Genomic DNA, 23,571 nt, shown 5'->3' with positions numbered 1-23,571 from the left:
TGACATAACCAGGGAAGAAGGTGTGCACTGAGACCAGAGCTCATGAGGGATGGGGAGCTGGGCCACTCACTATGTAGGTGTCTATCGTGGCTTTAGGACATGTACCTAGACCCCTACCCTTCCAGAAAACTCACCCTCCTGAAGATACTATGGAAATCAGATAAGTAATGGATGAATCCGATCTGAGGCATTGCTCCTGCATTTTTGTTGGCCTGGAAGCTCCATAACAATCAGGGTTGTCTCCTATTCAGCTCTGCATTCCTAGAGCTGGTACAGGGCCTGGCACAGAGCAGGTGCCAAATGAGTGCATATTCACCCCAGGAGGTAGACTGGAGTTACATTTCAGTTCCCTTCTTACTCAATATATGGGGTTGCTATTTATACATAGTCTCTTGGCTTCAAGCCCACCCTTCTATTTTCTTCTCTGATGCTGGGGCCAGGACTCTGCAAACTACACTCTCCAGATCCTTCTTGCCAGGAGTCTGGCAGACCTGGGTGGACTGGAGAAGAGAGACTCTACCAGCTTCCAGCTCAGTTCTGTACCCCTCTGTCATGAGGGGACATTGATGGCCCTAGACTCCAGTTTCTTTTGGCATTCCTAGCACCACTGCGGCACCAGTGTTGCCGTGCACCTCATCCTCTGGCCTGCCATCCCTGTCTGTGGTCTGAGCAACTATGGGGCTACATGCTATAATCTTGTTAGCAACTGCCTGGCATCACTTCCCGACTAGATCCTAGTAACACCATTTCTTCCCTTTCCTTGCCCAGCCCTAGGGGCTGGCAATGGTTTCCTGCAGAGATTAATCTCCAGGTTACCTCACTGCTTTCTTTTTGCTTTTTCAGACTTCTAACACATGCATAAAATATTTCCAAGATTAAAAAGCCTCTGTTTGAAATTCCTTATCTATTTCCACATTCCTGATAATACGTGATTTATTTTAACTTTTTTTTGAATCCCAATTTCTTCATCTATAAAAACGAGGAAATAATCCTTAACTCATGAAGATATTGGCAGAATTCAATGACATGACAATTAAGTACCTGGAAGAATAGGTACTTATAAATGTGGGTTACTCGCTTCGCCCCATGGCCAAATAGTCAACCTGTCTATGCAGGGGGCTTTCTCCTCTTGATGACTTGCTGAAAGAATTGGTGGCAAGGGCACAGGGCACAGGAATTGCGCCCTGAGCAGCAAGAAGCCATGCTTAGTGGAACTCCCTTACCCTCCCAACGTAGAGGCATGGCCAGTGAAGATCCTTGGCCAGATGGAGGTTCAGAATGAATAGTGTGTTCAAAACCTTTCCTGCTCTTAGCACCTGCTATCTTAGTCACTTGAGTAGATTCTAATTTAGTCTCAGAAATATTATTCAATGGTCACAGGCAGGTGCTATATTTCATGACAGAGATGAGAATAGGAAGCTCAACTTCCCGCCTCCTCAGAGTCAATGACAAATCCCTGGAAGTCAGCAGAGTGAGGAAAGGGGAAAAGCTACCACCCACAGGGCAGGTGAATGAATGAGTGACTAAATGAACACCACTGGCTACTAGGCTCTAGCTTTGGTGCTTGGAAAGCATCACCTCTCATTCAATCTTCACAACAACTTGCCTGTCCATGTTACAGATGAGGAAATTGACCCTGGAGGGTTTAGGAAGGTGGCTCACATCCCAGAATCAAGGTGGCAGAGTGGGGTTTGAAGCCCACCTGGCTGGCTGCAGACCTATTCTCTAGGTCCTCCCAGAGGGCATCTGGCTTTGACTCAGCTTCCCACTATCAAAAACTGGGAAACAGTGGCTCTGGAATCTGAATAGGTAACATTCAGATCATATTTCTTAGAAACCAAGCTCCTAGTTGGCTCACAGCCAAACAGCCTGAACTGGGCTAAGATAAGAACATCCTGTGGAGATTAGGCAGAAAGATCTGTGCCCAGCTCATGCCTCTGGAGCTGGGAGAAGACTTCCATGCCAGCAGAAGACAGCATCACACCTGTGTCCTCGTCTGCTGGACCTTGGCTTTCAGCTGGCTGGTTTGCAAAGAACAGCCAAGGTCTGGGATAGAAGGAGAGAATGAGGAGGACGCATTTGGAAGGGCCTAGAAGTTACATGATGAATGCCAGAGGCCTGGGGCTATCTGCTTGAGCGCTCTTATTACTTCAGTCATTCTCAGGGGGGAAATCAGCTCATAGCAAACCCAACCTGAGCCACTCTCCTCTGCTAATGTCAATCAAGGGGTCAAATTGAGTAATTCTGTTTTTCACTGCTGCTATTTCTATTTTGTTCCTTGATGTCTTCTAAAGCACTATATGCCCCTTCTTGGAAAATGTGCTTGCTTATTTTTATTCCACATCTGCAGTAAGAATTTAATAAGTATTGGGTCTGGGTAAGGCTGGGGAAACTGGATAATATGACAAGAATGGGGTAGATGGGAGAAGCACTATTATTTTTATCTCTGTAGAAACCTGTGAAAATTTAAATATTTTAGAACATACAAAGTGAATAGTAAAAGCTACAAAAAAGCAGATTTAAAAAGTAAATAGGAGAAGAGATAAACTAGTTGAAGCAAACATTTGAGATGAGCTAGTAACAGCACATGTATTATGGATTCAGATTCAAATTTCCTAATATCCAATGTCCAAAAAAGATAAACAATTTTTAACTGTTTGATAAAAGACATCATACAAGTCGGCTGGTACCTAAGCCTAGAAAGACAGGTGGGCTGATGTTGTCTAACTCAACAGAGATGACTGCAACTTTGATAACACTAATATACACCAGTGTTGGGGCCAGAGGAACTGTTGTGCTCTCTAACAAGTTTCAATTCAGTCTCTCTCTTTTTTTTTTTTACATTTAATTGGACACAGCAGGATTGTCCTAGAGAGACTGTGGTGCAGCAGCACAGTGGAGGCAAAGTAATCTTTTTGTGTTTCTACCATGGGTTTTAATCGAGGATCTGCTAATGATTTTTCTAATGAGCAAAAATGACCCCACACTACAGTGAAATCCAGGGCCAGTGCCAACTTAGAGTCAGTTGGCATGCAGGGGAAGTAAGGAGACTAACATTTATTGAGCATGGCACATCCATCACTTTTAAATGCTTGCAACGAGTCCGTGGATCCAAATTCAGCTCCTACTCAGGGGCTTCCCTCTCCAAGTTGGAACTGCATGCTGTGGGCGCTGGTTTTCATCACAGACTGGAGGGCCGGGATGCACGGCTCTGTATGTTCACTTGGAATCCTGCAGTATCCAAGCAGGGGAACTTGGGAGACAAGGACACTTCACACTACTGAACAGATGCGGCAACCGAGGCCTGGAGAGGGGCAAAGATCAGAGCAGAACCAGGCTTTTCATTTAGGACAAGAAAGTCAAGCATCCCTAAAGTGCAAAGTAATGAGAACAATGCCTTGTCAGTGTAGAGCAGAAGCGCAGTTAGCAAGGTGCTTCACACCTGCTGTGCCGTTTCATCTGCCCCACAGGTTGGCAGGGAGATAAGCAGACCTTATGCTTTCAGTGAACGCCACACTGCACAAAGAAATATTGACACATACCATATGCTCCCCACATAAGCCAGCAGCGATTATTAAACCCATTCCACAGGTAACCGAATCAGGATTCAAGAAGGAGAAATGAACCTCCCAAGGTCACACAGGAAGTGGCAAAGCTAGGAGTCAATCAACGTCACCCACCTTCACATTTAAGGTTTGTTCAATCTGACCATGCTTCCTTTCACATAAATATTGGGATGGGCGAGAAGGAGCACATTTGGATGTCAACGTGCCATTTCCAAAGTGCACGGTGACTAAGGTCCTAGGGCCAGAGGTCAAACTGCCTGGGTTTCAACCCCAGTTCTGCCACTTCCAGGGCTCTGTCATTTACTTAACCTCACTGTGTCTCAGTTTTCTTAACTGTAAAATGGAAAGACTAACTTCCCTACTTCTTTGTTGTGAAAATGTGAGAAAGCATTCAGATGTATGTCCTGCTCAGCCCTCAAACAATATTATCTCACAGTATTTTTTAAATTATAAAAGTCATAATAAAACAGTAGTATCAAAGTAATAAGAAATAAAAACTTGAGGCCAGGTGCGGTGGCTTATGCCTGTAATCCCAACACTTTGGAAGGCCTAGGAAGGCAGATCACCTGAGGTCAGGAGTTCACGACCAGCCTTGAACTTTACATTCCTGCATTTATTGCATGAGTGTCTTTCACATAGTAATCTCACCAACGTTGTGAAACCCCATCTCTACTAAAAATACGAAAGTTAGCTGGGCGTGGGGGCAGGTGCCTATAGTCCCAGCCACTCAGGAGGCTGAGGCAGGAGAATTGATTGAACTCAGGAGGCAGAGGTTGCAGTGAGCCGAGATCACACTACTGCACTCCAGCCTAGGTGACAGAGTGAGACTTTGTCTCCAAAACGGAAAAAACAAACAAAAAAAACTTGACACACATATTTTCTGACATTTCAGTGTCAGATTTTTGTTTTCTTTTGTAGAAAAATGGGACATGCAGAAACAAAGAAAACAAAAATTACTGTAATTCCAATGCATAGCAATAATCATAATATTTTGATGTTTTTCCAGCTGTCTTTTATTCTAACACATAAACTACATACTTTGTTTTTATACTGTGTTTTTTATTTGGCATTAAAACATGGGTATTTTCCTATGCCACTGAATAGTTTTTAAAGTATAACTTTCAGCCATTATAAAATTATGCTGTTCTGTAGATGAACCATAACTTGTACCCGTTACATGGGAAGTTGACCATTCATTGTTGAGTGAAGAGGCTGCGTCTGATTTGCAGCTGCCTCTCTGACACTAACACAGTGACTTGTCTATAGTAGGTGCTTAATAAACACTCAGGTGGCTGAAAACTCACATTTTGATAGGTGCTTCCAGAATGTTCATACCAATTTACATTCCTGCATTTATTGCATGAGTGTCTTTCACGTAGTAATCTCAGCAGCATATGATTTAAATTTTTTTTTTAATTTGTCCATTTGTTAAGTAAAATGTGGGACATCGCCGTTGTTTTAATTTTTAATTTATTTGATTAAGAGTGAGGTTGAAATTTTACTCATACTTGAATTAGCCATCTGTATTGTATTTTTCCCCTTTCCTTTTCTTCCTTTTTTATTTTCCTCTTTCCCACCTTCTTTTGAAAGTGCCATTCTTGAAGGAACAGGCACCAGACTAGCAGTCTTGATACATTTCCTCGGATACCATCACATATTTTAGATAATCCATGAGGTTCAAAACAATGAATTGTGTGCTCGCTAATTATTTTAAGATAATTGCATGAATACGTTCAGATACTTATTAATTTTGAGAAAGTTGTGACAGCTCTGAGGTATTAATGAATTTCTTGCTCAAGTTTAGGGAGCTGGCAGTTGACACACAGCTTTCCTGACATTTCAGCTTCAGATTGCCATTTTGTTTCCCTGTAATTCCATGCATACCTTATTAAAGGTCAATTATGGCTTGGAGGAACCTTCAGCTAAGGCATTAGCATCCAGTTAATTACTGAGAAGTGATGACAATTGAAGACAAATGGGTTTTATTTCCTATCAGGACAACAGATTCCTTCCCACCACCTGCCCAGTACAGGTGCACATTTCTTTGTCATGGTTGCCCTATTTGCTGTTTAGGGAATCACAGAATACTCTAGAACTACAGGATTCAGACTATTTAACTTTTTGCCTCCAAAGGAATGTTCACATCCTTCTGGAAAGATGTCATCCATTCTCTTTTTGGAATGGCTTTGGAAATCAAAGGCTAGCGTCTACTAGTAATCACTTATTTCAAGGTCTTACTATTGATGAGCAATAAGTTCTTTTTCAAATCAGAATGAAGTCTTTCCGGCTGGTGCAGTGGCTCATGCCTGTAATCCCAGTTCTTTGGGAGGCCGAAATGGGCAGATCACTTGAGGTCAGGGGTTTGAGACTAGCCTGGCAAACATGGAGAAACCCTGTCTCTACTAAAAATACAAAAATTAGCTGGGTATGGTGTCAGGTACCTGTAATCCCAGCTATTCTGGAGGCTCAGGTAGGAGAATCGCTTGAACCCAGGAGGCGGAGGTTGGAGTGAGCTGAGATAGCACCACTGCACTCCAGCCTGTGTGACAGCTCACACATATAATCCCAGCACTTTGGGAGGCCGACCAGTGGATCACTTGAGGTCAGGAGTTTGAGACCAGCCTGGCCAACATGGTGAAACCCCATCTCTGCTAAAACACACACGCACGCATGCATGCACGCACAGCACACCAAAATTAGCCGGGTGTGGTGGCTCATGCCTCTAGTCTTAGCTACTTGGGAGGCTGAGGCCGAGGTGGAAGAATCCCTTGAACCTGGGAGGTTAAGGTTACAGTGAGCGGAGATCATGGCACTGCAGTACAGCCTGGGCGACAGAGAGAGACTCTGTCTCAAGAGAAAAAAAAAAGGGTAAAAAAGAAATAAAGTGAAGTCATTCCTGCTTTAATTTCTGCCACTCACTCCTATGTGATCTTAGAACATTCTCTTGTTGTGGTTTCCTCGTTTTTAGAATGATGGTCCTTGTGACAGTTTGAATGTGTTCCCAGAAGTTCATTCGTTGGAAACTGAATCCCCAGGGCAACAGTGTTGAGAGGTGGGACTTCGAACGGGTGTTTAGGTTACAAGCGCTCTGCCCTCATGAATAAATTAATGAAGCCATTTTGGGAGTGGGTCAGTTATCATGGGAGTGGATTCCTGATAAAAGGATGGGCTCACCCCCTTTCCCTGATCTCTGTCTCATGTGTGCTTTCTTGCTCATTCTCCTTCTGCCAGGGGATGATGCACCCAGAAAGCCCTTGCCAGACGCAGCCTCCTCGACCTTGGACTTCCCAGCTTCCGGAACTGTAAGAAATAAATCTCTGTTCTTTGTAAATTACCCAGTCTCAGGTATTCTGTTATAGCAGCACAAAATGGGCTAAGACGCTCCTGGAGTAATGACCCTGTGTGAAGTCATCATTCTGAAGTCCAAGATGTAAGTCAAGTGCTTCACACATGAGGGTTGCTTCATAAAGGTTGTTTCCCCTTTGTGCAATGCCTTTTGTTGCCAAAAGGGACAGGAGGGAGCTAATGCTGATTAAGGGTCTACCATGTAAAGTCATTTCTTCTGGGGATGACATTCCCTCTACCATCTTAGTACTCACAACAATCCTGTGGAGTAGATAATATTATCTTTATTTTACAGATGAGGGAACCAAAATTCAGAGAGGTTCAAGGTCGTTACAGCACCTGCTCTTCCCACTGCCCGGTGGAGCACTACTCAGTCATACTAGACACAAAGGGGCTGGTCTATGGATGGAGTACCAGGAAGCAGGAGGAGCCTACACTTTTATGGAGAGTCGAGATGCCTTCACAAAAATGCCTCATGGTGCAAGGTCATGAATGCCAACTGCTCTAGTGTTTTGGAGGTGGATGAGATCCCTACAGATGAGGCACCAGGAAGATCTTCAAGGTGGAGGCAGGTTTGTGTCTGGCCTCAAAGGATGAAATGATTCAGGTAATCAGCAAAACAAAGCAAGAGAAAGGGAGAGATAACAACAAAGGCAGAGAGGTAGGAGTGAGCAAGGGAGACTGAGTGAGCAGTCCCTGGAACAGAAGGCGTGCGCAGGGAGGGGACAGAGAGAATGCTGGGAAGGGAGGTTGGCACGCGGAACATGGAGGGTTTTCAGTGTCATGTTCAGGGCTTTGGGCTTATTCTTGAGACCTGGGTTTCCCAAAGGGAGCTCTGCCCCTGGGAAGAGCCTCAGAGGAAAGAAGAAAACAGGATTCCCTGTACACCACCCCTTTCCTGGTGAGTTACAATGCACATTAGCTTATTATGCGGTCTGGGCAGTACCATTGAAAAGAGAGGCACACAAGGTATTTATTTTTTAACTTTCCACTGGGAAATTTCCAATTAAATAAGGTTAAAAAAAAATCGAACCTAACAGAGGAGCAATAGAAACCCTCCCCTCCCAGGCTGGAAGGCAGTTCGGTCACCCCTGGGGTTTCTTTTCCTGGGAAGAAATCATGTGCCTGAGGCGGAGATGGCTGCAGCTACTTTCTCCCAGCAGGCGCCTTCCTGGCTTTCTTTGTCCTCTCAGTCTCCACAGTTTTGAGGCTCATAAAGCCCTTTATTATATGTAACTCACATGACCCTGAGATGGGGTGGTCATATCCGTTGTAGAGATGAGGAAACAGTCTGAGAATTGAAGCACCCTCCCAAGATCCCACAGCCAGGAGGGAGCAGAGCCAACATGGGCACCCAGGGACACCATCTCCCTGTGTGGGGTTCTCCCTCATGCTCTGCTGGCTGACTCCTCCCTTGTCCTTTCTGGGGTGGCCAGACTTCCACTCCACTTTAAGAAGCAATGGATATAGATTGGCTTTATTTGTAGGGGTGAGAGTGCACTTGGGAAGGAAGATCTGGTTCCATGATTTGGGGGCAATATGAACACAGGCTAATAACTCAAGAGTTACACGAGGAAGTGGGGGGAGGTCTAGGGAAGTGATATACTTAGTTTCTGAGTGCTTGCTATGATCTCTACCCTCAGGAACACATTCCAATCTTTGGGCAGTGGGAGGGAGGCACTGTGTCTGGATTTCTTGGGTACAGTAATGGTAGGCTTTCGTTTACTATTTTGATGACAGTTTTGCAGGGTTTATGCTTTCACAATTTAATAGATATGTGTTTCTCAGGTAATGCGGTTGATTTCATGTCTATGGTGGACACTAATGTCTCACCCCATCTCCCTTCAAGAAAAGACAGATCTATTGCCCTCTGCTGTCAGCAGAAGTCCCTGACATCAGCTCCTTCAGGGATTGCTTAGGCTAGAGAGAGGAGCTTCACCTAAGATCTTGTCCCTTCCAGAGACAGCCCATGCCCACTCTTGACCCATGTGGAGTTAGACAGGCCTGGCCACCTGGTCCCAACTTGGGGTAACTCTGAAGGGCCACTGAGCTCTGAGCTCCTGTGGGATTGGCAAAGTTTCCTGTTGGGTCTGCCAAATCACAGTGACTTCTCCCCACTCTGCTTGTCCTGTTTCCTTCCTGTCTGGTCCCAGGGGTGCTCCTTTGTGAATATCCTGCAGACTGAACTCTATCTCAGGGTCTGCTTCCTGGGAACTAGGGTAACCAGGCATCCCAGTTTGCCTGAGAAGTGGGACCAAGACAGTCCTGGGCAACTAGCATCCTACAGCAAACCCAACCTCAGACAATGTACTTCTGTTTATTATTGTTATGTTTTGAGAGACAGGGTCTCACTATGTTGCCCAGGCTTGAGTGCAGTGGCTATTCACAGGTGTGATCATAGTTTACTGCAGACTCAAACTCCTGTGCTCAAGAGTCCTCCTGCCTCAGCTTGTTAAGTAGCTGGAACTAAAGACATGTGCCACCATGCCATGCTGTGTCCATATATTCTAATACTTCCATGCCAACAAATTATGTTATTCTTTAAAAAGTTCGTAGAGGGGCTTTTTATTCTATAAAAAGTTGGTAGAGGGGCATTTGCCATATCCCCCTGATGCTTCCCCAACAATATCATGGCAATCTTGGGGAGAAGGGTATTATGGTTATTGTCTCTCCAGTCTTGGTGAAGCAGGTATTAGCCCTAGGAAATTAGGGCTCAGAGAAGTTAAGAAATTTTCCCCAGGCCACACAGCACTGTAGTCATACAGGAATGAAACCTAGCCCTACAGAGTCCAAGCCCATGCTCTATCCACCAGGCCTCTTTGGTTTTAAGGCACACACCTTGGCTGTATGCTCCAAACACAACTGTCGGTAACTAAGGAGGCAGAGAAGAGCACTTACTGAATCCCGAATATGCTTGGAGCTTTTTTCAAAATAAAATTACGCTCTATTTACTGCCCACCTTCCCGTGTAGGCCTAGTTTTAAACATCTGAACTTTCTGCTAATTACTGTCACATTAATTAAAAAATAAATCCTTTTTAATTTCATAACAGGTGGTTTGTGAGGCTGGAAGAGGAGTTGAAACTTGTGTGTAATTATTGTGTGGTGTATTTGCATTTCTAATTGCGTTGGGGGACACCGAGGGCCAAGCTGTCAGTCTCTGGGCTGTCTTTCACCTGCGCCGCGGTGCTGTTGGCGGCGGCAGCAGCGTCTTTTCTCCAAGCAGCACCTGTGAGAGCGGCAGCTCCAGCTGGAGCCCCAAGACTTGCAATCAACACAGAGAGCCACAGGGCCTGTGCTACGTGGGTTTGCTATGAGGAGCCTGCAACGCATCGAGGAGCCCGGAGCCCGACCCACACCCGGCTTTGGCTGGGTGCTTAATAAACGCTGGTTGACCACGGCTGAATGGATTCTCACCTCCCTTATCTGACCCAAGCACTGGGCAGGCGCACTGTGGGCTGGCAGCACGGGTTCCTGATGGAAGGACTCTTGGATTTGCTCCACAGGTGTCTGTGCATCCATGTGGAAACCGAGCATCTGTGCACGGAATCCATTTCCTCTTCTAACTTCTGAATTGCTTTAGATGCTTCTGACTTCTCAACCCCTTTAGATGCATGCTGTCATTTGTCAGGAACATGCTAACATGGATGATGAAGGCTTCTTTGGCCATTTCTGCCTCCACAAGCCTCCTTTCCTTTCTCCTTTCCTTTCTCCTTTCCTTTCCTTTCCTTCTTTCCCTTTCCCTTTTTCCCTTTCGCTTTTTCCCTTTCCCTTTCTCTTTCCCTTCCCTTCCCTTCCTTTCCTTTCCCTTCCATTCCCTTCTCTTCCTTTCCCTTTCTCTTTGCCTTTTCCCTTTCCTTTCCTTTCTTAGACGATGTCTAGCTCTGCCGCCAAGCTGGAGTGCAGTGCTGTGATCTTGGTACACTGTAAAAAACCTCCGCCTCCCAAGTTCAAGCGATTCTCCTGCCTCCGCCTCTTGAGTAGCTGAGATTACAGGCCCACGCCACCACACACCCAGCTAATTTTTGTATTTTTAGTAGAGACGGGGTTTCACTGTGTTGGCCAGGCTGGTCTCCAATTTCTGACCTCCAGTGATCTGCCCACCTTGGCCTCCCAAAGTGCTGGTTACAGGTGTAAGCCACCATGCCTGGTCCTCCACAAACCTTTCTGTAAAGGAGTTAATGAGCCACAAAGTACTACTTGAGTGCATTGTAAGCACTTTTAACTTAAGGCCCCAATTTAATGTGGTGGAAGGATTACAGGCTCTGAGGTCAGACCTACCATGGTTTGAATTCTGGCTCTACCACTTAGCAGCGGAGAGACTAGAGAAGTCACTTAACCTCTCTGGGCTGCACATAGCTTTTTATATCCATAAAATGGACAAAATTGTAACTTGGTTCTGAGTTTTTCAAACTTAGATTCACATCAGAACTACCTAGGGAGCTTTTAAAAATGATCAGTGCTGGCCGGATGCGGTGGCTCATGTCTGTAATCCCAGCACTTTGGGAGGCTGAGGCAGGCGGATCATGAGGTCAAGAGTTTGAGACCTGCCTGGCCAACATGGTGAAATGCCACCTCTACTAAAAATACAAAAATTAGCTGGGTGTGGTGGCCCATGCCTGTAATCCCAGCTACTCAGGAGGCTGAGGCAGGAGAATTTCTTGAACCCAGGAGGTGGAGGCTGCAGTGAGCAGAGATCATACCATTGCACTCCAGCCTGGGCAACAGAGCGAGATTCCATCTCAAAAAAAAAAAAAAAAAAAGAAGGTAGTGCTTGGATTAGGCTGCACCCAGATCTGATTAAATCAGACTGGGGAGATGGGAGGAAGGGAAGATTGAACATCAGATTTTATTATTTTTTATTTTTTTAAGACAGAGTTTCACTCTTGTTGCCCAGGCTGGAGTGCAATGGCACAATCTCAGCTCACTGCAACCTCGACCTCCTGGGTTCAAGTGATTCTCCTGCCTCAGCCTCCCAAGTAGCTGGGATTACAGGCATGCGCCACCATGCTCAGATAATTTTGTATTTTTAGTAGAGACGAGGTTTCTCCATGTTGGTCAGGATGGTCTCGAGCTCCTGACCTCAGGTGATCCACCCGCCTCGGCCTCCCAAAGTGCTGGGATTACAGTTGTAAGCCACCATGCCCGGCCTGGACATCATGATTTAAAAAAGCTACTCAGGTGATTCTGTTATGTAATCAGGGCTGGGAACCACTGCCTGAGCCTCTTGAGATTCTGAGACAATGTTGGGTTCAAACTTTTTCTTCCTTTGCCTTGGGAAATGTAGCCTGACTATGGAGGTTCTGGGAGCAGCTGGAGTCCCAGGCAGGTTATTGAGGCTGAGATCCAAGAGGGCAGGATGGGGACCCAGGGACTGCACCTACCTCATGAGATGGGGCATGGTCAAGGCCCAACCCCCCCCAGCACTCCCTTCCTCAGTTTCCCTCTCCCTGGCCAGTGAAATGAGGGTTCATTACCTTGTTTGACCAACTCTAGACACCCCCAGGGAAATCAACCAATCAGGGCTTCTGACAAAATGAAGGCCAAGAGTGATGTCATTGAGGAAATGACACTGAGTTTGATTTCAGACCAGCCTTACATCCCTTATCTCTTTGATCTCGTCACAACCCTGAAGGCTAGGCACCATGATGCCCATTTTACAGATAAATACACTGAGGCTCTTTGAGGTTAAGTAACTACGTATCCTTTAAGTACGAGAGCCACAAACCAAACCCAGTCTAATTCCAAAACTCTTCATCTGCCTCCTTGTACATGTGGCCTTCCTTATATCAGCAAATAACTTATTATAAGTAAACGACATCCTTACAGTTTCTTAGGTCAGACATCCTGGAGTCACCTTTGACTCCTCTCTTTCCCTTACACCCCATGTCTAACCCACTGGGAAATCCCACTGGCTCTATCTGTATGACACATCGAGAATGCAAGCAGGTTGCCACCTCCCTGCTCCCACCTTGGTCTGAGCACTCCCATCTCTCACCTGAAATAATGATGGGTCTCACTACCTCTGCACTTATACAGACTGTGTCTTTGCAGCACAGCAGCTGGAGTACTGATAAAATGTTTCCGGACACTGCCCTCCTGTGGCCTCCATCCCACTCTAAGTCAAAGCCACGTCCTCACCGTGGGCTGTGCTGCCCTGCACAAAGGAGCCTCTCTGAGCTCATTGCTTACCACTGCTCCCTAGGGGCTCACACTGCTTTCCTGAAAGCTCGTCAAGTACAGGATTCTGCTCTTGCTGTTCCCTTCTCCTGGAATGCTCCTCCCCCAGCGTTGACATGGCTTTCTCCTCTCCCTTCCTCATGGTTTTCAGGGAGGCTCAATGTCACCTGTTTAAAATGGAAATGAACACACCAGCAAACCCTATCCTCCTCTCCTGTTTTATTTTTCTCCATAGTGCTCATCACCATCTGGTATCCTACCAGTATAACCCCACTGATTTGTTTATTGTCTGTCTTCCGTGATTAGATCTTCATCCGTTTGGCTCACTGCTCCATCCCAGGTGCCTTGAACAATGCCTAGTACATACGAGGTGCTCAGTAACTACTTGAATGAATGAATGAGTGAATCCTGCCACCCCCTCGAGGAAATGGTGAGATGATCTCTAAAGCAGCAGCTAGTGAAAACACTTGGGAGACAAGGCTGGGGAGAGGCCATCCCAGCGGGCTGCTGCATTTCCCCTACTGATCTAGGGGATGAATGAAGGGATGGCTCAGGAGGCCTCTGGAGTGTTAACTGCTGGGCCCTGGTCTGTGGGTCACTGTGAATGTCAAGGATCTCCAGGTGGGCTCTGAACTAATCCAATAGTGCAAATCCTCTGTCCTTTTAGAAGAATGACTGGCACGGCCAAAGAATTTTTACCTGTTTCCAAGCCTACTTCTCAGCCACCTATAAAATGCAGGCTCTGAAGCCAGATTGAGTTCAAGACCCAATTTTACTACTTATCACCCATGTGACTTCGGGCAAGCCACTCAGTCTCTCTGTTCCACCTTTGTGAAATGAAGACAATGCTTATACCTATTTATAGCATCATGAAGGTTCCATGAGACGATGCCTACAGAGAGCTTAGTACCGGGACAGGCACGGGTTAGCATTCAATAAAGGTCAGCTCTTGTAATTAAGTGAGGTGTAGAGAGTTACTAAACATCGATACTCACAAATGAAATTTGTGTGCTGCTGGAGTTTACTGAAGGCTTTAATTTGGCATTCTAGCACAAAAGTCTGCATGCTGAGCAATCCAGGCGGTACTGCCATGCCCCCACCACACCTGAGCCCAGCTGAGAGTTTGAGTCAGTGACTGGGGATGTGCATGGTCACCAGTAAGAGCATCGGCAGTGTTGTCTTGAGTTGCTGCTGCTTTCCATCTGCCACCGTTCTTGCTTTTTAATGATACATTATCATTAGCTTAGTTTCATCGTTACCCATTTAGTTTGTTGTGGGTTGTTTGCTTAACAACAGTAATTTGGGCTTATGAGTTTTCAATGGTTGGGTTTTAAGGCATGTATGCATTAGACTTCAACTGTGCATCATCTATCTCCCTTCCAAAGGCAAATCTTTCTCTGGTGTTTCCCCGAAATCGTCTGCCTGTAACACTTTCATGTTATCTCTGAGTTCTTTTTTTGAAAAAAAAAAAAAAAAAAAAAAAAAAAAAAGGGACAGATGAGCAGGAGGCTGTGGGTGATTTTACTCTGCTGAAGCAGGCTACGGTCAAAGAGGATGAGAGACACTGTTCTAGATCAATCTCCCCTCTCCCTTCTTTTTTATTGATAGGAAAACTGAGGCTTTGAGAGGTAAAGGATCAGAGTTCATACACAGTTGCTAAAAGCTAGTCCTCCTAGTTACCTCACCTGGGCTTTTTCCACTAGCCACATGACTTTTGAAACATGACCTGCTTAGGCCAGTTCCCTTTCTCCATGGAGGACTCTGGGTCCTAGTGAAGGTGCCTTGAAATTGCCCACTCTTGGGTTAGGGTCTCCTCCTGGATCTTCCAATCTGGGCCCATTTTGAAGTAGATTGACGTAGTGCAGAAGAGTTATGGCTCTAGAGTCAGACTACTTTATTGAACTGTGTGATCTGGATGAGTTACTTAATCTCCCTGTGCCTCAATTTGCTCAATTGTAAAATGAGGATAGTGATAGCAACAACCTCCTATATCTGGAAGAACTTGGTAAGAGAGTTCATGTAACATGCACAATGCCTGACACATAGAAAATGCTCAGTGAAAGACTGGGTGCAGTGGCTCACACCTGTAATCCCAGCACTTTGGGGGACCGAGGAGGGAGGATCGCTTGAGCTCAGAAGTTTGAGACTAGCCTAGGCAACATGGTGAAACTCCATCTCTATAAAAAATTTTTTGAAAAGATGGGCATGGTGGTCACACCTGTAATCCTAGCCACTTGGGAGGCTGTGGGGGGAGGATTGCTTGAGCCCAGGGGGTAGAGGCTGCAGTGAGCCGAGATCACACCACTGCACTCCAGCCTTGTGACAGAGAGAGACCCTGGCTCAAAAGAAGAAAAAAGAAAAACAAAAATAGAAAGAGAAGAAAAAAGAAGAAAAAGAAAATTCCCAGTGAAAAATGATTATTGTTAATGTTTTAGGTCCAGAGCTAATGTCCCACTCACAGCTGAAGCTTCTAGGGATTATTATCCCCATTTAATAGATAGGAAAATGGAGTCTCAGAGCTGTAGAGACTCTGAACTCAAGACTTGTGGCTACACAGCCAGAGTCCTTCCATTCCCAACACCACCTTCAGGGCTACGCTTGGTGTCTCTGTGCTTAGGTTCTGCCTTGACACTCTTCCTCTTCATTGGTGCTCCGCTGTGTAGCCGGCCAGTCCAAAGCAGCTTTCTACACATTTCTAGGCTACTGGAGATCATCCTTTCTTTGTTCTGCATGGGCAGAGCCTCTCTCCCATTCCATTGCAAGTGGATTGACAGCAGAGACCGCTATTTCTTTAAAACACATCTGAGAGAGGGTGGCACAGAGCAGGAATGCTCCTCTGATGGGTCCCGCCTGCCTGGCTGATGGGAAGATGGCTGGGATGGGGTTTGGGTGGGGAGGCACTGACAGGTTCCAAACAGACTGCAAGCTTCCCTGCGGCCTGTGAGCTCTGAGTGTTGCTCATGTGTGGGGAGAGGCCCTGGGGCATTTCTGATGCCCTGGTCCTCCACCTCGGCCCTTGCACCTCTGAGTCGTTCTGCAAGTGTGCTTCAGGTAGACAACTGGGGCAAAGACAGAAAACACCTCGTTTGAAACTGAAGCTAGTAAATTCAACATAAAGAAGGTGAGATTAAGCCAATTAAGCCATCAACAGCAAAGATCTGGTCTCAGAAATAGCTTGGAGCTGGGTTGGTGCAGCATTGAAGGGGTTTCCTAAATGTCAACACAACCTTGAAATATAATCACCATTAGAGAATTAGTAGCATCTACTGTTTTTTTTTTTTTTTTTTGAGATGGAGTCTTGCTCTGTCACCAGGCTGGAGCACAGTGATGCAGTCTCTGCGCACTGCAACCTCTACCTCCCAGGTTCAAGCAATTCTTCCACCGCAGCCTCCCAAGTATCTGGAACTACAGGCGGGTGCCAAATGCCAGGCTAATTTTTATATTTTTAGTAGAGATGGGGTTTCACCATGTTGGCCAGGATGGTCTCGATGGTCTTGACCTCGTGATCCACCCACCTCGGCCTCCCAAAGTGCTGGGATTACAGGTGTGAGCCACCGCGCCCAGCACATCTACTGTTATAATAGAAGAAAAAGGCCTGCTTCAGGGTGAAGGAATCAGGAGTTGGCTGTCTCCTGTGCTGAGAAAGGGTGGGGAAGCTAGCTGACATGCACACTTAGTCTTTCCTGCTGGAGTGAGAAAGATGACTAAGGTTTATAGAGCACTGACTGTGTGCCAGGCAGTGTGCTAAGGATCTTGTCTTCCTTTATATGCTCCAGCCACACTAACCTTTTCCTCTCAAACCTGACTTGTTCCCACCACAGGGCCTTTGCACGTGCTGCTCTTCCTGTTTCTTCTCCCTGCCCTTTGCATGCACGTCTGCTTAATACCATTCAGGCTTTAGCTCAAAGTTTGTCTTCTCTGAAATGCCTTCTCTGACGATAGTTAAAGCCATATCTCCACCCTGCCCCACCATCACACTCTTCCACATCGCTGTATTTTATCTTCTTTAATGCACGTATCCATACTCAAATATTTTATTTATTTTCTTGCGTATTTTCTGCTTTCCACCACTACAATGTAAACTCTTTGAGGGTTGGAATTCTTTCAGCTTTGTTCACAAAAATATACTCAAAGCCTAGAACAGTGCCTGCCACATAGTATGTGTTCAACAAATATCTTTTACCATCTGGTGGCTGGGGTCTTTCCCCAAGGCATTTTATGCAAACCTCAATAGGATCCCAGGAGGTGGTGTAATGATTCCATTCTGCACACAGGATCAGGGAGCATGAGGGACTTTCTCAATGAATAAGTAATAGAGCCAAGATTTAACCTAGGATTTTTTTTTTTAACTTCAAAACTGTATGTTTAAGTACAGCTCCTGATCAGGCACATCTGAGAAGCAATCCTGTGGCCACCCCATGAAGGGTGAATAAGGCATGCTCAGATGACTCTGGTTTCAGCGCTTTGGGCGGAAAAGCATCACCACACAAATCTCCTTGCACAGAACATCTCTCCCTCCCCAGAAGGGTGGCCCATTTCTTCCAAGTGATATCAGACAGGGCAAAATTCCTAAACAAGCAACGAATATGGACGTTGTCTGGAAGTCAGCTGTTGTAATGGCTTGCCTGGATTCATGCCCCTCACAGCCGACTCCGGTCTACAACTGAATCCCTGGTTTCACCCCACTCCCAGCTGTAGGCTGAGCCCTGGTCCCAGCTCCAGAATGCGTCTGCCTCCTCCAGTCACTTCTCCTCAGGGCCAGCTCAGACTTGACGCTCCAGCTCTAGTTATTGGGTGAACTGTCTCACACCTGGACTTGGCTCACTACTGAATGTCAATTCCAGTGACTGGGAATGATTTCATAAATTAATTCTATTTTTGTGGGTGTCTAAAGATGAGTGGAGTAGGTATGGGGCCCTGGCTCCTGTTTCCCCCCATTCCCAATAGCAGCTCCCTGGAGGGCAGCTTCTGTAGGTGAGTCTGAGGTTCATCTGGAGACACACCTGAAGCTCACTCCTTCATATTTCCCGGCAATTTTGTAAGCACCCAATTTCCTTTTATGAAACCCTTTTACACCTAAAGTAACCATGGCTCTTTCTCTTTCCTGCACTGAACTCTGACTGAGAGTCTACTCTGTTTTAGCCTGGTTTTAGGCTAAGCTTTTGGGACAAGAAGCAAGTCAGACACAGTCCTGTCCCCAAGGTGCTCATTCTAGTGGGGTGGGAGCAGGGAAGGGTGTGAGAACTTGAAGGGGACCACTAGATAGACTTGGTGGGGGGAAGCCCCAAGTCTGCAGATCACAGAGAGGTTATCTGAGTGTCAGAGAGGGCTCCCCTGGGCTGCCTCCAAGACAAGGAGCAGTTTTCAAGGCAAAGAAACAGCAGCACGACCTTCTAGGTGGAGAGTAATCATATTTAAAGTTCTCTTAACTCTGGTTAAGTTCTCTTAATTCTTACCTTGCTCCACTGACCCAATTCCTTTTGGCCCAAACCTCAGGCAGCCATGGAGGTGGCACTGGAGGGGTAGAGAGCTCACTCACTCTCTGAGCTGCCTCTCTGTGGGCCTAGAGCACTCCACACTGACGTCTCAGGATCTGCACCTGCCCCTGCCTGCACCCTTCTGTGCTACCTCTGCTTGCTTCTCACGAGACTGACCCCTTACCTGATGCCATCCACCCACCGGAGCTGACCTTCGTTAGGCACTCATGTGTGCCAGGCATACGACACCAAGTGATTTCCAGACACACTATCACATTCACTCATCCATTCAACAAGTGTTTATTGTACACCTATTAGATCCTGGGTACTATTCTAGCTCTAGGAGATACAGGATTGAACAAAGAAGATGCAAGAATGTGGATCTCACATCCTAGCAAGGTAGACAGCCAGCAAGGAAACAAGTCCAATACGACATGTAATACATCCGATGATGTTAAGTGCTGTGGGGAAAAGTGCCAAGATAGGGACAGGGGACCAGAAAATGCCAGGACCTGTTGCAATGTTAAACAGGTGGTTGGGAAGTTCTCCCTGAGAAGGTGGCATTCGAATAAAGATCTAAAGGGAGTGAAGGAGCATTCGTGCAAACATCTTGGGGGAAAACACGAGGCAAAGGTGGGAGGATCCTTGAGTCTTTACTGCAGGGACAGCTACTGCAGTTGACCCCACTTCACAGGAGGGGCAATGAGAGCTCTGAGAGGCTGAGCATCATGCTCAATGTCCCACAGCTACCATCCTGAGACACACATGTCCTGCCATAGAGCCTACGCTGACACACCTTGCTGCCTCGTTTTCTCTCCTGGTCCTGGGTTCCAAATTCCTGGCAGGCCTTTGTGACCTAGCTGGGGCTGTCCCAGACTTGTCCAAGCCCCATGGGTGTGTCTGGTCAATGGATCCCTTCCCTTCTTTTCCTGGCCTGCCCCATGCTCTGTGCTGACAGCTGATCCAGAGCTCACCTCTCACTTTTGGCAGGATGACAGTTTCTATATTTAGGCACCTCATGAATCTTTCTGGGATTCTGATGAATTGCTGTTTTCCAGGGCTCTGGCTGGAGTTGCTCTTCCCGGTGATTCAAACATTAATGCTCCCCAACGTCTTTCTGCGGGAGATACTGCTGGGCAGTAATTGGATGTGGCAGAGCTTCCTCCAGCCACTGATCCAATTCCTCTTGGCCCAAACCTCAGGCAGGAATTGGAGGTGGCATTGGAGGGGTAGAGAGCTCACCAGACCCTCTGGAAACAGCTGTCCCAAAAGCACATGCATGCACGCACGTGCACACACACACACACACACACGGTTATGTTGATTGTCCTTGTTCCTCTCCTCAAAAAGTAGCTGAGGATGTTAGCAGGGAAATCAAATTAGAAATGTCCTTGTCACTATCTCTGCAACTGGGCTTCTTAAATAGGTGAGAAGGTGCGTGGTCAGAGTGACATCAGGAATCCAGGAACCCAGGAACCCAGAAAGCAAGCATTTTTTGGCTGATTTGTGGTCAAATTCAACTATTGCAGGGGCTTGCTCAAGGCTTGCTTGTTGGCAGCTATGTCCTGTAATTGAGCCCTTTGGAATAATAACCCATTTGTCAAGAATCCCTTGGAGTCAGGCACTGTCCTGGAACTGCCCGTGGGTGATCTTCCAAGGCAAAGGACTTCAGAGTGCCGCTTGTCTCTGTCCATGTCTAAATTTCCCTAGAATCCCATCATCATTAGGAGCTGGTCACGTGGCCATACCTTCTGCCTGACACACTCCTAACCTCCAACATGACAATCTGGGCCCCACTCTCTCTTTGGGTGAGCTCTCTCTGCCTTCCTTTCGATTCATGTGTTTTCCTTCCTCTCATGCTTAGCATGTACCTCTTGGTTCTTCTTGCTGTTTCTATTGTTTTCAATGTATTAAAAGCTGTTTGAGGTGTAAGGACAACAGAGACTAAGTAAATGCCTAGCATAGAACATGGACACTGGTCCAGGAAACCTCACATGGCCCTGGGATTCTATTCTGGACCCAGGGTTTCTGGAGGGGCACCCCCTGCGCCAGGAGGTCTGTGCCAAAGGTTTGTCTGCCAGTCCTGGTCATCTCTGGCCTGAGAGCTGGGCTTTCCCCTTGTGGGCTCTGGCATCTAGGGTGGAGGAGGGGGAGGCTAATAGTCATGCTGTGCCATGCTGAGATTTGCAGAATATCGAACTTTATGTGAGACTCTGACTTGGTCTAGTCCAAGTGTCTCAATTCTTGTAGGAGAAAACTAAGGCCTGAGCTGGAGAGTCACAGGATGGCTGTCTTGGGTCGGGTTTTCTAAGCACTGGGCTGTCTTCCAAGAGTGTGTGTGTGTGTGTGTGTGTGTGTGTGTGTGTGCGTGTGCACATGTGTGTGTGTGTGTACATGCTTATATATGTGAATATATAGGCTGGAGGAGTTTCAAAGGTTGGTTGAGAGGGGGTTTGATAAGGATAGGGTATCTGATTATGCTCTAAATGGGTTCAGCCCACAAATTAGCCAAAAAAGGCTTTCCTTTCTTTCTGGGTTCTTGGATTCCTGACGTCACTCTGACCAAGCACCTTCTCACCCATTTAAGAAGCCCAATTCCAGAGACAGTGACAAGGACGTTTCTAATTTGGTTTTCCTGCTAACAGCCTCAGCTACTTTTTGAGGAGAGGAACAAGGACAGTCAACAGTAATGGAGGATTTGCCTTTTCATGTAAGGACTTATTGAGGCATTCCCTGTAGACTAATTTTAGACTTCACTTTCACCTATTTATTCATTCATTCAACCAATCATTCACTCAGTAATTATTTACTGGAGACCAGTTGACATATTCCAAGCAGTGTGTGGAGGCATAGTAGGGTCAAAGACATAAATTAAACAATAAAAGATTTAGATTACAATTTGGTGAGTACCTTCTGTAGTGGACACTGTAATACCCAGAGAGATTAGGCATGTATGGACACTGGGCTCATTCCAGTCTGGACTGAATTCCAGGCTCTGAGACCTTGGACAGGTTATTCACTGATAATCATAAGTGCTATTATTTATAGAGTACTTCCATCAGGCACTTGTTTAAGTACTTCCCTGAATTTTCCTCAATTGCTTTAATCTTTCATTTCTTCACCTTGGAAATGGAGCTGAGAATGTCTTCCTCACTGGTGGTGGTAAGGATTTAACAGATAAATTAATGGTTATAAAGTTATCAGCATATTACTTGACCCATAATGGGTGCTTATTAAATGTTACTTCCTTTGCTCTCCTCTCTGCTGTCCAGAAGCTCATAGTCCAGGGGAGAAAAAGTCTATGAACAGAGATAATAAGCACAAAGTTGACAGCCAAGTTCCAAAGGACAGTTGGGACCAAGTGCTGGCAGGGAAGGTGTCCAGGGCAGTGAGGAGTTCCCTTTATCTGCGAAAATTAAGAACTGCTTGGTCCCACCTGGTTTCTGGGGTCCCTGAGCTCTGCTCCCTCCCTAACTGCAGGTGTTACTGAGGTCCTGGTATGCCTTATACCCTACCCAGGTCCCCTGGGTGAAGGCAAGACTCACTCCCCTAGGGCCTCAAATAAGGCCCTCCCCTCCTGGCCCATCCCTGCAGTGACTGGAAGGAGATGTGCTGCAGGGAAGTACAGTGAGAGTGGAGACCACAGGCTGAGCCCAGAACCGGAGCAAACAGAATCCCCCTCTCACTGCATTGCAGGAATCGAACGGCATTGCATAAAGGCTGGCTTTGCAGAATGCATCTCGACAACTCATCAGAGAACGTCAAATTCAGCTAAAGCTTTAGCAATGACAGTGATTGTTTGTTTCCACTGAAGAGCTCAAAAAAGAGGCAGGATTTTAACTTGTTCCAAAGAAAAGGGCATCGTTTGGTAACAGACTGGAATCATAGAATCACGATATCCTATGACTGAAAGAGTTAGCAATGTCTGTCTCATTGACAGATTGTAACAATTCGGTGAGTCAGTGAATATAAAGTGCCTTGTACCTGCTATGAACTTGGCACATAGTAGGTACACACGGACTGATCATATGCTCCAAACCCCATGTTTCAAAGATGACGCACCAGACCAACACATGACACTCAACGTGTCCCAAACCACATTGGCCCTCTGCACTTCCGCCATCACCGGCCCCTGGTCCCAGCAAATAGCACGGCTTCCTCCTACCCGCCATTTCTCTTCGTGGCACCGTCCTCCCAAGGAGTGTGCCAGCTATGACCAAAGCCCCTGAGGCAGCTGGGACTCCTCTCTTGACCTCTGTTTGGTGACTTGCTAAGTCACAGGGGTTCTACTCCTACAGTGACTCCCAGTTCTGCTTCTAGCTTCTTAGCACTGCCACCATCACACTAGTTGAGTTCCTTGTCATTTTTCACCTGGATCATTGTCACAGCCTCTGAATTGTTCCTGCCTCCACCCCAGTTCCCATCTCCAGTTTTTTTCTCTTCTCTCCAAACAATTTTACCCGTGATGCTAAATACATTTTTCCAAAGGCAGCTCTGCTGCTACCCCTTTATTTAAAAATCTTAAATGGCTCCCCGCTGCCTACTGCATTAAGTACAAACTTCTCACTCTGGTATTCAAGGTCTTAACCCAATAGTGCCACAAGCTGACTCTAAGAGCCATGCTCAGCAAAGCTAGATGATCTGCTATTTCCCAAACATGGACTGTCTACCCCACCTAACAACCCCTAGCCCTCTGCCTGACATGCCTTCCTCAGCCTCTGCTTGCTTAAGGCCAACCCACCCTTCAGGGCCTTTCAAACATCATTTCCTATAGAAAGTCATCTTTCCCATTTCTAACCAGATGCTATTGTTTGAATGCCCCCTCCAAAGCTCCCGTTGAAATTTAATTGCCATTGGAACAATATTAAGATGAGGAGCACTTAAGAGGTAATTACACTAGGAGGGCTCTGCCCTCATTAAATGCGTTAATGCCAATATTGCAGAATTGGGTTGGTTATTGAGGAGTGGGCTCCTGATAAAAGGATGAAGCTTGTCCTATTTTCTC

The 23,571-nt window shown here is 46.4% G+C and overlaps 1 protein-coding gene across 2 annotated transcripts in view; it reads right to left on the bottom strand.

Moving 5' to 3' along the window:
- The window catches only part of ASIC2 (acid sensing ion channel subunit 2), a 1,112,453-nt gene that overhangs the window by 124,024 nt on the left and 964,858 nt on the right, over nucleotides 1-23,571 (bottom strand). The window lies entirely within an intron of this gene.

Source organism: Sapajus apella, unplaced genomic scaffold (assembly GCF_009761245.1).
Source record: "Sapajus apella isolate SASKATOON/1434 unplaced genomic scaffold, GSC_monkey_1.0 scaffold12, whole genome shotgun sequence".
NCBI classification, from domain to species: Eukaryota; Metazoa; Chordata; class Mammalia; order Primates; family Cebidae; genus Sapajus; species Sapajus apella.
This window is presented reverse-complemented; position numbering and strand designations above follow the sequence as displayed.